Source organism: Ambystoma mexicanum, chromosome 12, assembly GCF_040938575.1.
Source record: "Ambystoma mexicanum isolate Mex_15411 chromosome 12, UKY_AmexF1_1, whole genome shotgun sequence".
Lineage (NCBI taxonomy): Eukaryota > Metazoa > Chordata > Amphibia > Caudata > Ambystomatidae > Ambystoma > Ambystoma mexicanum.
Genome location: NC_090936.1, coordinates 870,612,322 through 870,624,818, shown reverse-complemented (window position 1 = coordinate 870,624,818; position 12,497 = coordinate 870,612,322). Strand labels below are relative to the sequence as shown.

The 12,497-nt window shown below is 43.6% G+C and overlaps 1 protein-coding gene across 6 annotated transcripts in view; it reads right to left on the bottom strand.

Annotated features, from left to right (window-relative positions):
* The window catches only part of FRS2 (fibroblast growth factor receptor substrate 2), a 620,941-nt gene that overhangs the window by 559,433 nt on the left and 49,011 nt on the right, over nucleotides 1–12,497 (bottom strand). Inside the window, exons 2-4 of one of the 6 annotated variants that reach the window (XM_069629345.1) lie at nucleotides 4,694–4,811; nucleotides 4,447–4,559; nucleotides 4,298–4,375 (exon numbers count right to left, since the gene is read on the bottom strand). The exons of 2 other annotated variants lie outside the window; for them this stretch is intronic. The gene's annotated coding sequence lies outside the window, so the exon portion shown is untranslated. The remainder of the gene's footprint in view (nucleotides 1–4,297; nucleotides 4,376–4,446; nucleotides 4,560–4,693; nucleotides 4,812–12,497) is intronic. 3 more of the 6 variants (XM_069629344.1, XM_069629343.1, XM_069629342.1) reach the window with 3 other exon arrangements.

The window sequence follows — 12,497 nt, the reverse complement described above, 5'->3', positions numbered from 1 at the left end:
ACGCATCTCTTTGCGTACCGTTATCTGGCGACCGGACTGATATTGCGGAATTTGAAGCAGTATATTCCGAATTCTTTCTTCGAAAGGAAAGGTCAACCCCTCTTGAGTGTCTAGGATAGCTCCTAGGAACTGTTTGGAGGTGCTTGGCACCAGACTGGACTTCTTCTTGTTTATTGAGAAGCCCAATTCGAAGAGGAGGTCGATTGTCCTTTGAATGTTTGTTCTGCAAATTACTGGGGTCTCCCCGTGATGAGCCAGTCGTCCAGGTAAGGGTACACCGGGATTGCCTCCCTGCGTAGGTGTGCTGCCGCCACCGCCAGTACCTTGGTGAATACCCTTGGAGCCGAAGCTATCCCGAAGGGTAGTACCTTGAACTGGTAGTGCCGACTGTCCACCTTGAAGCGCAAGTACTTTCTGTGCGCTGGGAACATGGAAATATGAAAATAGGCATCTTTCATGTCCAATGTTGCCATGTAATACCCTTTTTTTTTTTTTTTAGGGGAGGGATTACCTCCTGGAGAGTAGTCATGCAAAACCTTTGGGGCTTGACATACTTGTTTGCAGGCCATAAGTCCAATGCTGGGCGCATTGTTAAATCTTTTTTTGGCACAAGGAAGTAAGTTGAATAAATACCCTTGTTTACCTAGTGTCCCGGGACGAGTTCTATCGCGTCCTTTGCTAGCAGATTGACGATCTCCTCGAGGAGGATCTTCTGGTGGTCCAAATAATGTATTTTTTGTCGTGGAGGATGGTTTTCGGGGACGCTCTAACAAATCTATGCTGTACCCTGCGGATACTGTGCACAGCACCCATCTGTCTGATGTGATCCCTTCCCAAGCTTGGGTGAAGTTGGAAATGCGTCCCCCTACTGGGGTTGCGTGAGAAGGGACCCTGAACGGAGCGTCACTGTTTTGGTGGAGGTGTGCCGCCTCCTCTACTGGGGCTGCCTCTACCTTTACCACGTCCTATTTTATTACCCCTGCCGTAACCCTGGGTAGACTGTTGGTTATTATTGTTCCACGGTGTACCCTGCCCCTGGGAATAGTTAGATCCTCTCTGGGAATTTTGGCCGCGTGGGCGACAAAAATTGCCATTCCCTCTCCGATTAGGGGGTTTATTGGTTAGTTGGCCTAGGGATTTGAGTGCCTCATACTCGTCCATGGCATTTTTCAGCGCGCCCTCGACCGCCTTACCAAACAACAGATCCGGCTCCACTGGTTTATCACGCAATGATGCTAGAGTTTCAGCCTTGAATCCAGACTGCCATAACCAAGCGTGTCTCTTGATAACAGTTCCTTCTGCTATCAATCTGCCGGCGTTATCCGCGGCATGAAAGGTTGCTTTTAGAATGTAACCGGACACGGCTCTTCCCTCCGCCGAAACTCGTGCCAACTGGCTCTTTAAGGGTTCTGGGGCGGAGTCTGAGAGCCGCGACTTCTTCCCACTGATGGCAGTTGTAGCTGGCCAACAGGGTGGTGGAGTTGGCAATCCTTGCGTGGTAGGCGGAAGTGGAGGCTACTTTCCTGCCCAAACCATACAGTTTCTTGCTCTCCTTGTCGGGAGGGGCCTCGGACGATGACAAGGGTGTTCCAGCCCTCTTGCGGGTGTTTGTAACAACCAAGGAGTCCGGCTTCAGATGTTCCCTTATATACAGTGGGTCTGATTGGGCTGCCCTGAAAGGTTTCTCAATCCTGGGGTTCACTGCCCTGGTGAGGTTAGGATTTACAAGTGAAGGGTGTATTCTTCTCTGAATAGACTTAAGGATAGGGATGGCCTGAGCAACAGGCCTCCTTTCTCCCACTAACTCCTCGGCGAAGTCCCTCTCCTCTTGAGCACCCTGGGTGTCAATGTGGAAATGTTCTGCTGCTCGAGACAGAACTTCATTCAGGAGAGGTTGGTTGTCGACAGGGGAGTCGGTAACCGGGGGTTCCTTCTCTACCAGGGAATCTACACTAAGTTTCAGGGTCTTCCTCTTCCTCTTCTTGGTCCTCATCATCCCCATAGTAGCCCGTACCAGTTTGCTCTTCCACATGCCCAAATATGGATCCTCACAAAAGGATGTCTCTCCTTGATACTGAGAGTATGGCTGTACATAGAAGGGGTCCGAAGACAGTGTTGGTGTTTCAAACCGGGACTTTTTACTTGGAGGTATTGGATCCTTAGAGCCTGAGGGTGCTGACCCGTCGGGAGTATAGGAGAGAAAGTGTTGAGGGTTTTTTGTGTAAAAATCTGCCAATGATGACATCCTTGACATAACCCTGTATAGGTCATCACTAGACCATTCTCTAGAACTGGGAATGACCCTTTCTGGGACTTTCTCCGCCTTATCCTGACTAGACTTACTGGTTTTAGCAGGGGTCCTTGGGATGACAGAAGACTGGGACTGGTCTGTCTATGTGGAGTGGAAATGTGTTGGTGTGTAAGGAGGCTGATACTGTTTCCTTTGTTGTTTTCCCCCCTCCCCGTGGGCGGAAGAGTGCTTTCCCTGCTTTTTCGCCCCTACAGAGCCCTCCGACGCCTGGCGTCGAGGTTCGTGGTAGTGTCCCTATCCTTAGAACGTGGAGGTAGGGACTCGGGAGCCGCCGTTACGCGGTCTGCGGGCGCCGACTCCTGGAGTGCGGTCTGGGGATGGAAGTCAGCTTCGTCTTCCGACGATCGAACTCCGTTACCTTGGGGAGCAAGGCACTCTTGGCAACAGTGGATGATTGCCTGGAGTCATGCAGCGATCTAGATCAAGAACGCCCAGAGGACACCGATTCGGACCGTTCTCTATGTGTCTCTTTCCGAGAACTCGACGTGCGCGTCGAGTCTCGGTTGGACTTCATGTGCTTTATGGAAGTGCTGTGGGTAGCGCTTGTGCCGCCGGGGGTCTTCCCCATAGCCGCTCTGCCGGATGATCTTCCTAGGTCGGGGACTTGCGCTCGGCTGTCTCTTGACGCCACGTTGCCCTCGCTGAAGGCGCCCTTCGCTGCCATGGCCTCCCGACGCCTGTCGTGGTGGGCCCAACGCTTGATCGAACGGTCCTTAAGTGTTTTTGGTTTAAACCTAATACACGCTCTGCAGTTCACCTCGGGGTGGTCCCTCGGCAAGCAGAGATTGCACGTGGCGTGCCTGTCGACCCAAGGGTACTTATGGTTGCACTTGGGGCAGAATTTGGAAAGGGGTACCCTCCATACGCACCTTGTGGCAGTGGTCTAATAAGTGTAGGAATATATAAGAATGTACCTATATACCAAAAGAGTGTAGAGTATGTCCACCCCCCACTCTCCCTACTTGCAGGGCCGAGGCCAGAGGCCTTCCAAGGCCCGGGCCGAAGCCGGAGGCCTTCCGAGGCCCAAATCCGTCGTGCAGCTGTCGACGGTGGAATTCTTCTCCAGGCCGGCGTCGAGTGTGGAAGTTCGGTGACTCGACGTTGGGGTGGAGAAATGGGTAAATATAACAATAGTTAGCAAAAGTATGGCTAAGGCCAGGGAACTCCGTAAAATGCTTCCGACCAGTATGGCGGAAAAAAACAATCTGAGGGTCCTAGACGCGCGAGGGATCATGGGTACAGTGGACGTCACACTAGGGATAGTATTACTGGCATGCCCTGTGTCGACGCCCATTTTCGAGTTTCGAAAAACAAACTAATACACTGCATCTTCCACTAGATGTCAGACTATGCACAGCATGTGATCTAGGCAGATTCTACAAGCCTCAGAAATATAAATATTATATATCAACGTAAATTACAAAAGTTGAGGGTAAGACGTTTACTAATGCACAATTGATCGATTCATAATAAAAATGTATATTCAAACAAAAGAAGTTCTACAACAACAATGCTTTGTTAAATGCAGCAGCAAAGTGTCAATTTATGTACAGCTTGACCCGTTTCAGGTAACCGTCCACCAGGAGCAGAAATACAAGTAATCTGTAAATAGGTTAAATCACAACATCAAAATTCAAGGAAAGCACATTGATTATACAAATCTGAACATCAGATATAAGATGCAATTGATTCATTTATCATGGTTGCCAAGTAGATCATAGCGTTGTTTCAACAGCTCTACCTCAGAATCTAGACGAATAGGTTGCCACAATAATGTTAGTAAATTAATTACCTATAACTGCGATTTAAAAACTTACATCAATATTAATCATAACAAATGTTCAGACACCAGTGAAGAAAATAAATAAATTGAGGCGAGGTCCACACAAACCTGTTAGCTAAATTATTCAACACAACCAAACATATCTCAGCCATGGTGATTTTAAAGACAAAGGGATAACAAACATGCAGCATATACCTACATACCATACCCCCACAAACACGTGAAAGCACTTAATGTTTCTAGTGGACTCAAGTTTCTTCCAAAGATATAGCAGTTCAATTCTGTAATAGAACAAAGTTATAGTTAAAAAAATGTCACAACTAGAATCTATGAAGGAGCAAGTTACACACACCTTTAATTCAAGTCGTCTGTCCAACTAACTGTTTCTGTGCAAGAGAACGATGTTTCACTAGTCCTTGCCAGTCTGGGACAATAATAGCGACCGTCTTCTCTCAATCAATTCACCTGTGGGGTGACAAGCCCATTGTCAATGAAGTCTCAGTTACTGGTCAGGGACAGTAAAGATGTTAGGCATCCACCCTTAATACACTTACACTAGAAATAGATTTTAAAACCTCAGGAAACTATCATGCACGCACCTTGAACCATGCGCAGCAATGGGGAACCTTGTGAGTGGTGGAGAATAAATGACTTGATCATATTTTCAGGAGTTCTGAAAACATTACGATTCCAACTGCTATCAACCCAACGTTCGATCTGCATGAAGCAACACTCTGTATTAGTACAGGGCAGGCAGACCCTGTGAAATAATGGCAGGCTAATGGGCATAACATTCCAATTGGTGGATCAATAGCATCTAGCAATTACAGGTGCAGAGTCTGGAAACGCCACAGAACTTCCTTGGTTAACCAGGTTGGTAGTCAGCACCCAATCATCGGTGTGTCAGAAAACAGTGTTTAAATGGCGCCATTTATATGCGAGAGTCACAATAAACTAGGTCCTCCCTCAAAATCCAGCGGGTGGGTGCTGATATATAGTGTAGTTTCCATGAGTGAGACAAATAGTGAAATCCCCATCCAAAGTGAGGTCTTGAACTCTAATCGAGTTTCCACTTGAGGAAATTACTCGCTCAAATAACACCCTTAAAAAATGGCTGCCGCTTTAGTGCTCTAGGATATGTACCACCAATTGGATCTTTCAATCAGCGGATCTAGTTTCTAAAGAGTCATCCATATGTTATCGCGTGAAAGACCCCTGTGTGTCTTAGTTAGATTATAGTTGGCAGGGCGGGTATTACCCAAATTGACCTTTTGCACAATTGACCTTTTGCACAATTGACATAATTATAGTGGTCCTAATTAACCTTCTGCACAATTCACCTTTATATTATTTTATATATGCAATGAAGTCATTCTAAAGTAGTAATTATTCATGTTAACATGCAAAAAAGTGAACAGAGTAGATTGAGCAGATGCCATTACCCAATTACATTAAACCAATGTATATTTCACTAAGTCTACTATAGGTCTAACTCAGTATGTGAATAAAGTATCTATTTTATCATACTAAGCCATTTGGCATCTGAGAGGCATTTCGCACTAAGAAATCTGACGTATTCTCCCACCCACTCCCTCAGGATCTTCCATTCAGGTGGTCAGGGAAGGGCCATTGCTTTTGAATCCTGAACCTGGGGGTGAACAAGCGAGGGAGGATCACCTCAGTGTAGGGTCACAGGGGATTGGGAGGAGGATACCAGAAGGGGTGAGATGGTATTCCCCGAGTCCTGAAAACACCCTAATGGGGCGTTTACAATCTCACCCCTTCTCCCCCTCCCCATTACAAACAAATACTGAGATGGAGAGGAGGCAACTAAGATCAGTAAAGATTACCCATAGGAATAATATGGCAACCTTCCCTAGAAAGAGCTCAGGTTGTCACACAGAGTCAGGCATTCAATAGTAACTACTCACACCTGACTTCACTTGACTAGTTTTCTCACTATAGAAGGTGTGGTCTTGCACAAAAGTGACCAAGCTGGGGATGCAGTCTGGACCGGAGGAGCCCAGGAGCAGAGAGAAGCAGGAGCTGCAGACTGGAGGACGGCGTGCGGCAGAGCTGGCCCTGTGTGAATTAGAGCTGCAGCGTGGCAAGGAAGCCATCCCTCCAAGGAGCGGAAGCAGCGCAGCCTGAATTCTGCCAACCACGTTCAGGAAAGAGCTTGTTCCGTTGAGGCCTGTGCCGACCCAAAGGATGCCTAAGGGGAAGGTGGTGAGACCCTCTCAAACCCTGCATTACCTGGAGGAGCCGCCTCTCAATGTGGCGCTGCCCGGTGAGTTTTGTGCAGAATGTGAAAAACCCAGGTATGTGCGTTTGGAATGAGAGCGGAGCGAGAGAAGGGCACTGACAGTAAAAGGGGCACGGAATTGCAAGGAAAGGAAAGTGTAAAGGCTGAAAGCAAGAGCGAATCGGAAAGTATAAAGGCTAAAATTGCAGCTGAAAGCAAAGCGAAGCAGAAAGTGTAAAAGTGACAGAACGGAGCAGAAAGTAAAGCGAAAAGCAGAGTAGATCGGAAGGGAGCAAAAGACAGATCGGAGCGGACACAGAGAGAAAGCCAAGAAAAGCAGAAGTGTGAGTGGCCAACAAAAGGAGAAGAGAGGCACGAGAATAGTCTAGAGGCAGGATAAAAAGGAAAACAGAAAAGAGGGTGCAAGGTAGCACGAGGAGAGTAAACGACAGGTACCAGGGGCTCAAGAAGAAAAGCAGGAATAAACAGTACAAGTGTGAGCGGAGAGGAAAGTAGTAGTAAAGGGGTGCAGGAAGCATCTGAAGTGAAAGGAAGAAAACAGAGGGGCAAAGGGTCAGAGTGGTCACGCTCAGGAAAAGCAAAGAGCCAGGTGTTACATTTTCTTAGTTGGTACAAGCTGAAGCTTGGGGAAGGGAACCCCAAGGAAGTCGAAAACACTGAAGTTAGTGAGAAGGGCTCTGTAGAGGTCTTACGAGCAGCTGTGTAGGTTGATCATTTGTGTGACATTGACCAAACAGCAGCTGGTGATAAGACCACCTGAAATCCAATGTTCGTTTCCCCCTTTTTGTTGAACCACTATTTTTCCTTTTTAAAAGACTTACATTTTTGGGCAGAGTGAGGGCAAGCATAGGTTTATACACAGAGGGATTTTTACTTTGGACAATTAGGCAACGACGGCCATTAGAAACATCAGTAAAGGGAATTACCCCTTTAGAGTTGGGGCCAGTCAGGCATTACACCAACCCAGGAACCTTAGTAAATAAAGGTGTTCAAACTAACCCTTTTCAGTCTGTGTCTCTCTTGATATCATGCCTGTCTCACACCACACATATACACTTGATGTGCTCACTAGATGTACATAGTGATCTGTAGTTAATACACTTGATATGCTCAGATGTAAGTAGTGATCTGTAATGGAACCAAATACCTAATTTCTCACATCAGTTATGTTAGTCTATGATGTGCAATCACTGATCACCTATCATGCTCCCGACATTATCTAAAAGACTGCTCCCAGGTAAAATTACTTGTTCATCCCATGTCGATATAAAGCATCAAGTGTGTGTATCCAGTATAGTGCACGTTGTGTACGTTTATTAGCCAATTCACCTCCCCGGGGAGGCTTGCAAACTACGTTAAGGGCAATACACTCTAGTTGTGCTACTGTATGTCTATGATGTGTAAAGGGTCTGACCAACGAAGATTTAACATTATGGGTCCCGATGTGACTTATGTTCATTCCATCTGTCATTTGCCCAATGTAGAATATTCCGCAAGGACAGCAAAGTCCATATACTTTGGAGCGCGTGTTGCAAATTGCAAAATGTCTGTTTTATTTTCCGACCTGATCGTGGGTGTCTCACGTAATCCCCTCTGATTGAATTACTACAATGGTTACAATTAAGACCGGGAAATTTTAAAAATGTTGTTGTTTTGCTAACACTGTCGGTCTTCTGGACCGCGCCTTTTTTGCTGTTACCATAGAGTCCCTAAAGGTTCTCCATCTTTTATATGCCATCATTGGTGGATCAGGGAATAGTTTAGAAAGATGTGACTCTAATTTAATCAAACTACAATTTTTCTTACACAATCTCGTGATATGGCGACTTTGTGCTGAATACTTCATGGAGTAAAGAAAACGTACCGCATCTGATTTGGGTATCCAAAGTTCTCCCCTGGTTTTGGCAGACGCCTTTTGCTTAGCTACCTTTATATTTTATCAGGGTATCCTCGGTCCGGGAATCGTTTAGCCATGCCACCAGATACTCTCAAGTATTCATCTTCCAATACAATACGTCTCAATCTTAGAAATTGAATGTATGGTAAATTATTTTTAAGATGGAGCGGATGGAAGCTAAGTTAGTGTATAATTTACATCTGTAGGTTTCTTGAAAATGAAAATGTTAACAGTGTTGTTTGAAACTGAAATTTCCACATCCAAAAAATGCAATTTGGGTCAACATGTATCCATGGTGAATAAGTCAATGTATGGAGTTCAAGTAGTTCAGAAATGTATCGGGTTCAACTTCAGTTCCTGTCCAGATTGCAAAAATATCATCACTGTAGCGTTTCCATAAAAAGACATTGTCTGCCCAGTCCCGATGATTAAGACTGTTCATGGACTCAAAATAGAACATGAAAATATTAGTATAGGCTGGGGACCTTGCTTACCCCATAGATGAGCTTATATAAGCAGCTTATAGGTAGAATGTGAAACTAAACCTAAAGTTGTTAACAAGGATCATATTAGCCAATTTGATGGTAAAGATTCTAGATGTTTGGAACAGGTATTCTTTCAACAGTATACATTTCAGAGCTTCCGATCCCACAACAAGCGGGTTCAAGATGTATAGGTATGTAGCTATATGCTGCAGTTTTTTTTTCCCTTTGTGGGAGGGGCACATCTCTTGAAAGTCAAAATGCTACCTATCACGGCTGAGACCTATTTGGTTGTGGTGAATAATTTAGGTAAAAGGTTGTGTTGAGCTCCCTTCCTCAATTATCTTCATTGGCCTCTGAACATTTGTTATGATTAATATTGGTGTAAGTTTTGAAATCACGATTATAGGTAACTAATGCACTTACAGGACTATGAGGGGTCTATTCATCTAGATTCTGAGGTAGAGATATTGAAACAACGCTATGATCTACTTGGCAACCGGGATGAATTCATCAAATATGTGATGTTGAGATTTGTATCAAAGTGAATGGCTTGAATATTGATGTTGTGATTTAACATATTTACAGATTACTTGTTTTTCAGCTCCTGATGAATGGCGGTTGCCTGAAATGCATCTAGCTGTACAGAAATGGACACTGTGCTGCTGCATTTGAAAAAGCACTGTTGTATGATTTCTTTTATTAATATTCTTTTTATTATGAATCTGTTGCTTATGCTCAAGTCATTTTTTCTTAAAATATCTTACCGCATGGTTCGAAATTGAGGGGAGCTGGGAGCTATTTAGGTCCTGCTTCTAGCATAGTAGAGCCTGGTTAGCTTGAAACCAACTGGTACGAGGAGCTAATTTTGGCTTCTAGGGCCAACTGGCGCCTTCCAAACATTTATTTATTGTGCGTTTTGGTTACACAACAGAACCTTTTTACATACAATTCATCACCATCATTACAAAACATTGCCAGAGCTATAAAACAAAATCTTTTTTTTTTAAAAAGACAAGTAAAAAAAAAAAATGTAACATTATACAATCAAATTCACAAATTCGAAAATCGCAATTGATAATGAGATTTCATTTGTGTTTAAAATACGAATCCACAACAATCCATAACTGTTCTACAGATACCCCCTCAAGGTTATATATATATATATATATATACACACACATCTGCCCAATTTCTCATACCATGGATCCATGAGTACGGGGCCCTCAATACATAAATGCCTTAGTCTCTCTACCAATACCACAAGAACGACATAACCTTTGACCCGTCTGAGACTTCATTGCATACCTAGAACATCCAGTGTTGGCAGAAAATTATATTTTAATCTTAAACCCCTAAACCCGCAAGGGGTTTTTTAACTAGGGTGCCAAAGCATTAAAATATGTTAGAATCCAATTAAAATGATCTTAAAAACAGCAATACTTAATTAAAAAATCCCTAGTCTTAATACATTCATATCTGTACAGTTTTAGTTTAAGTTTGTTTGGGTTAGTACTAAGCTCCTCAAGAGAGGACCATCTTATCCACAGGTCATCACAGTTATGTTGCCAGCTCGAAAGTGCCCTTATTCAGTTCTAGCTTCATATTAACATATAAAGTTGCTTGAAGGGGCAACAAGATTGAGGCATACATTTGCAGTAAACTCTATTCAACAAACATTCCCAGGGAAAGTAGGCCCAATTCGTACCGAATTCCATCCATTGGGACACAGCTCGACCGACACGCCACCTTCCTCCATAACAGTGCCTCTAATTTAGACCATGGGGTGTCCTTGTTAAGGTTCTCTGCGCCAAAAACGAGTTTGGGGAATATTTTTTTTTTTAACCATTGGCAAAGCTGAGAATCTGACAAACTAGTAGTCAAATTGGGACAACTGAGAAGCAGGCACAAAAATGTTCCTCTATTAGCCTTATGCATTGTCACTTTTATTTTGCTAGAGTGTAAAGCTTCCCAGGGACTTAAAACTGGTGACAACCTCCAAGATTTGAGTTGATATTCTCCACTTAAAGGTTTTCCACTTTGCGTTCAGAATCAATGGTTTAGATTTTGAGATATTGACATGTGACATTATCCGAGTGTTTGAGAATTTTATTAGAACACATCGAATACACATTTAAACACAATGGTTCATACAAAATGGACATCTCTGGTAGCTCCTGGTTCCCCTGTGGTAGCTCCCGCCTACAGGGTGATGTGACACACAGGAGCTGGTTATAGCCCCTGCTCATCGAATCACAATTCCGAACCCGTTATGCTCAACTTTTGCAATTTACATTGAATGATATCTATACAACTGTCATACAGTATATGGGTGTGCAGGGGACACAAGTGTCTTCGACTTTAAGACACTTTCATTTACTCTTTGATGCACAGTGCCAAGGCTGTTTTTACCTGTCCTGCACCCTCTGAAGTTTGGTATCAATATTTCTGGTTTGTGTGCTTTGAATTAAAAAACAAATCTGTTGCTGAGCACAGCACCCTCTGCTGCAGCAATTACTGGAAATGTGCAAGTCACTTTTTACCGGTGAACTCCAGGAAATTAAATAAAGTAATGAGCAGGCATTAAAACCCACTTCCTGGGTAGCCAGCATCACTCAATAAGCAGAAGCTGACAAGTTACGCCTCCAATTTCTGCTAGATGTGTCTCAATACTCCTTTATAAACATTCCCTAATTCAAAGCATTAGTAGCATAAAGGAATGTGTGCATGGCACCAGCTTGTCAAGACTGTCAAAGGTAGCACTGGAAAAGGGTTGGTGTTAACTTAACTATGCTGTTCTAAGCAAGGAGGAGCTAAATTGCTCCAATCAATTTTGAACACTTGTGTGAAAGACAACCGTAATTGGTGCAGAACACCTTGACTTTTGGTGCTTAAATAATGTTTGCCAAGATCTAAAATCTCCCACGGGGAGATTCAATGTGGATTTGATGCTGCTGAATACAGAAGCAGAGATGTGCATAGATTTCAGGAGGCCAGGAACCCACTGAGCTACCTTACGATGCTTCCAAACACTGTTTAGATCATTAAACTTAGCTTTTGTTAGGACTAACTAAAGCTAATAGGGATATGAAAATGTGCATACATTAATCTACTTTTGCCTTCATTCTGGGTTAACTGTGCAGTAATCCTGAGGAATGTGTGTTCTTTGGAAATAGCACTACAGCAGATGCTTACCCTTTATGTGTGCATTAATAACTATGTTGACTAGCAGTTACGTTGACTACAGCCCCTTACATTTTGCTAAAAAACAAATGCATTTGTCACAATAAGCAGATCCAAATTAATTGTATATCAAACTACACAGATATTACATTATCTCAAAAGCAGGCAACACTCTTGCGACACCCCATTCTTACATTTCAGGCTCCGGAGTCTTCTGCATGTGGTAAAAATAACTGTTTTGAAAATGTTAATGACCGACGATGCTTGTGTTTAACTTTAGATAATGCTCTGAAGTCCGAATTTCAAACACCCCCTTTGACCAGTTGAAAAAAATTGAAGTGACACATGAACCATCAGCAAAGAATTACAAGTGTTCGGAGGGAATGACATCAGCATAGGTCAATGGGTTACCAGATGAAGATTTGAGGCACAATATCCCAAGCACAGTAATGATAGATAAAAGAATTGAAGCAAAAGGAATCCAATTGCATTCATTTTAATTGAATGGGACGTACACTCAGTCAATGGAAACACTAAGCCTGGTAGCCCAAGAAAGGTTAGGAAAAAGGGCAAAT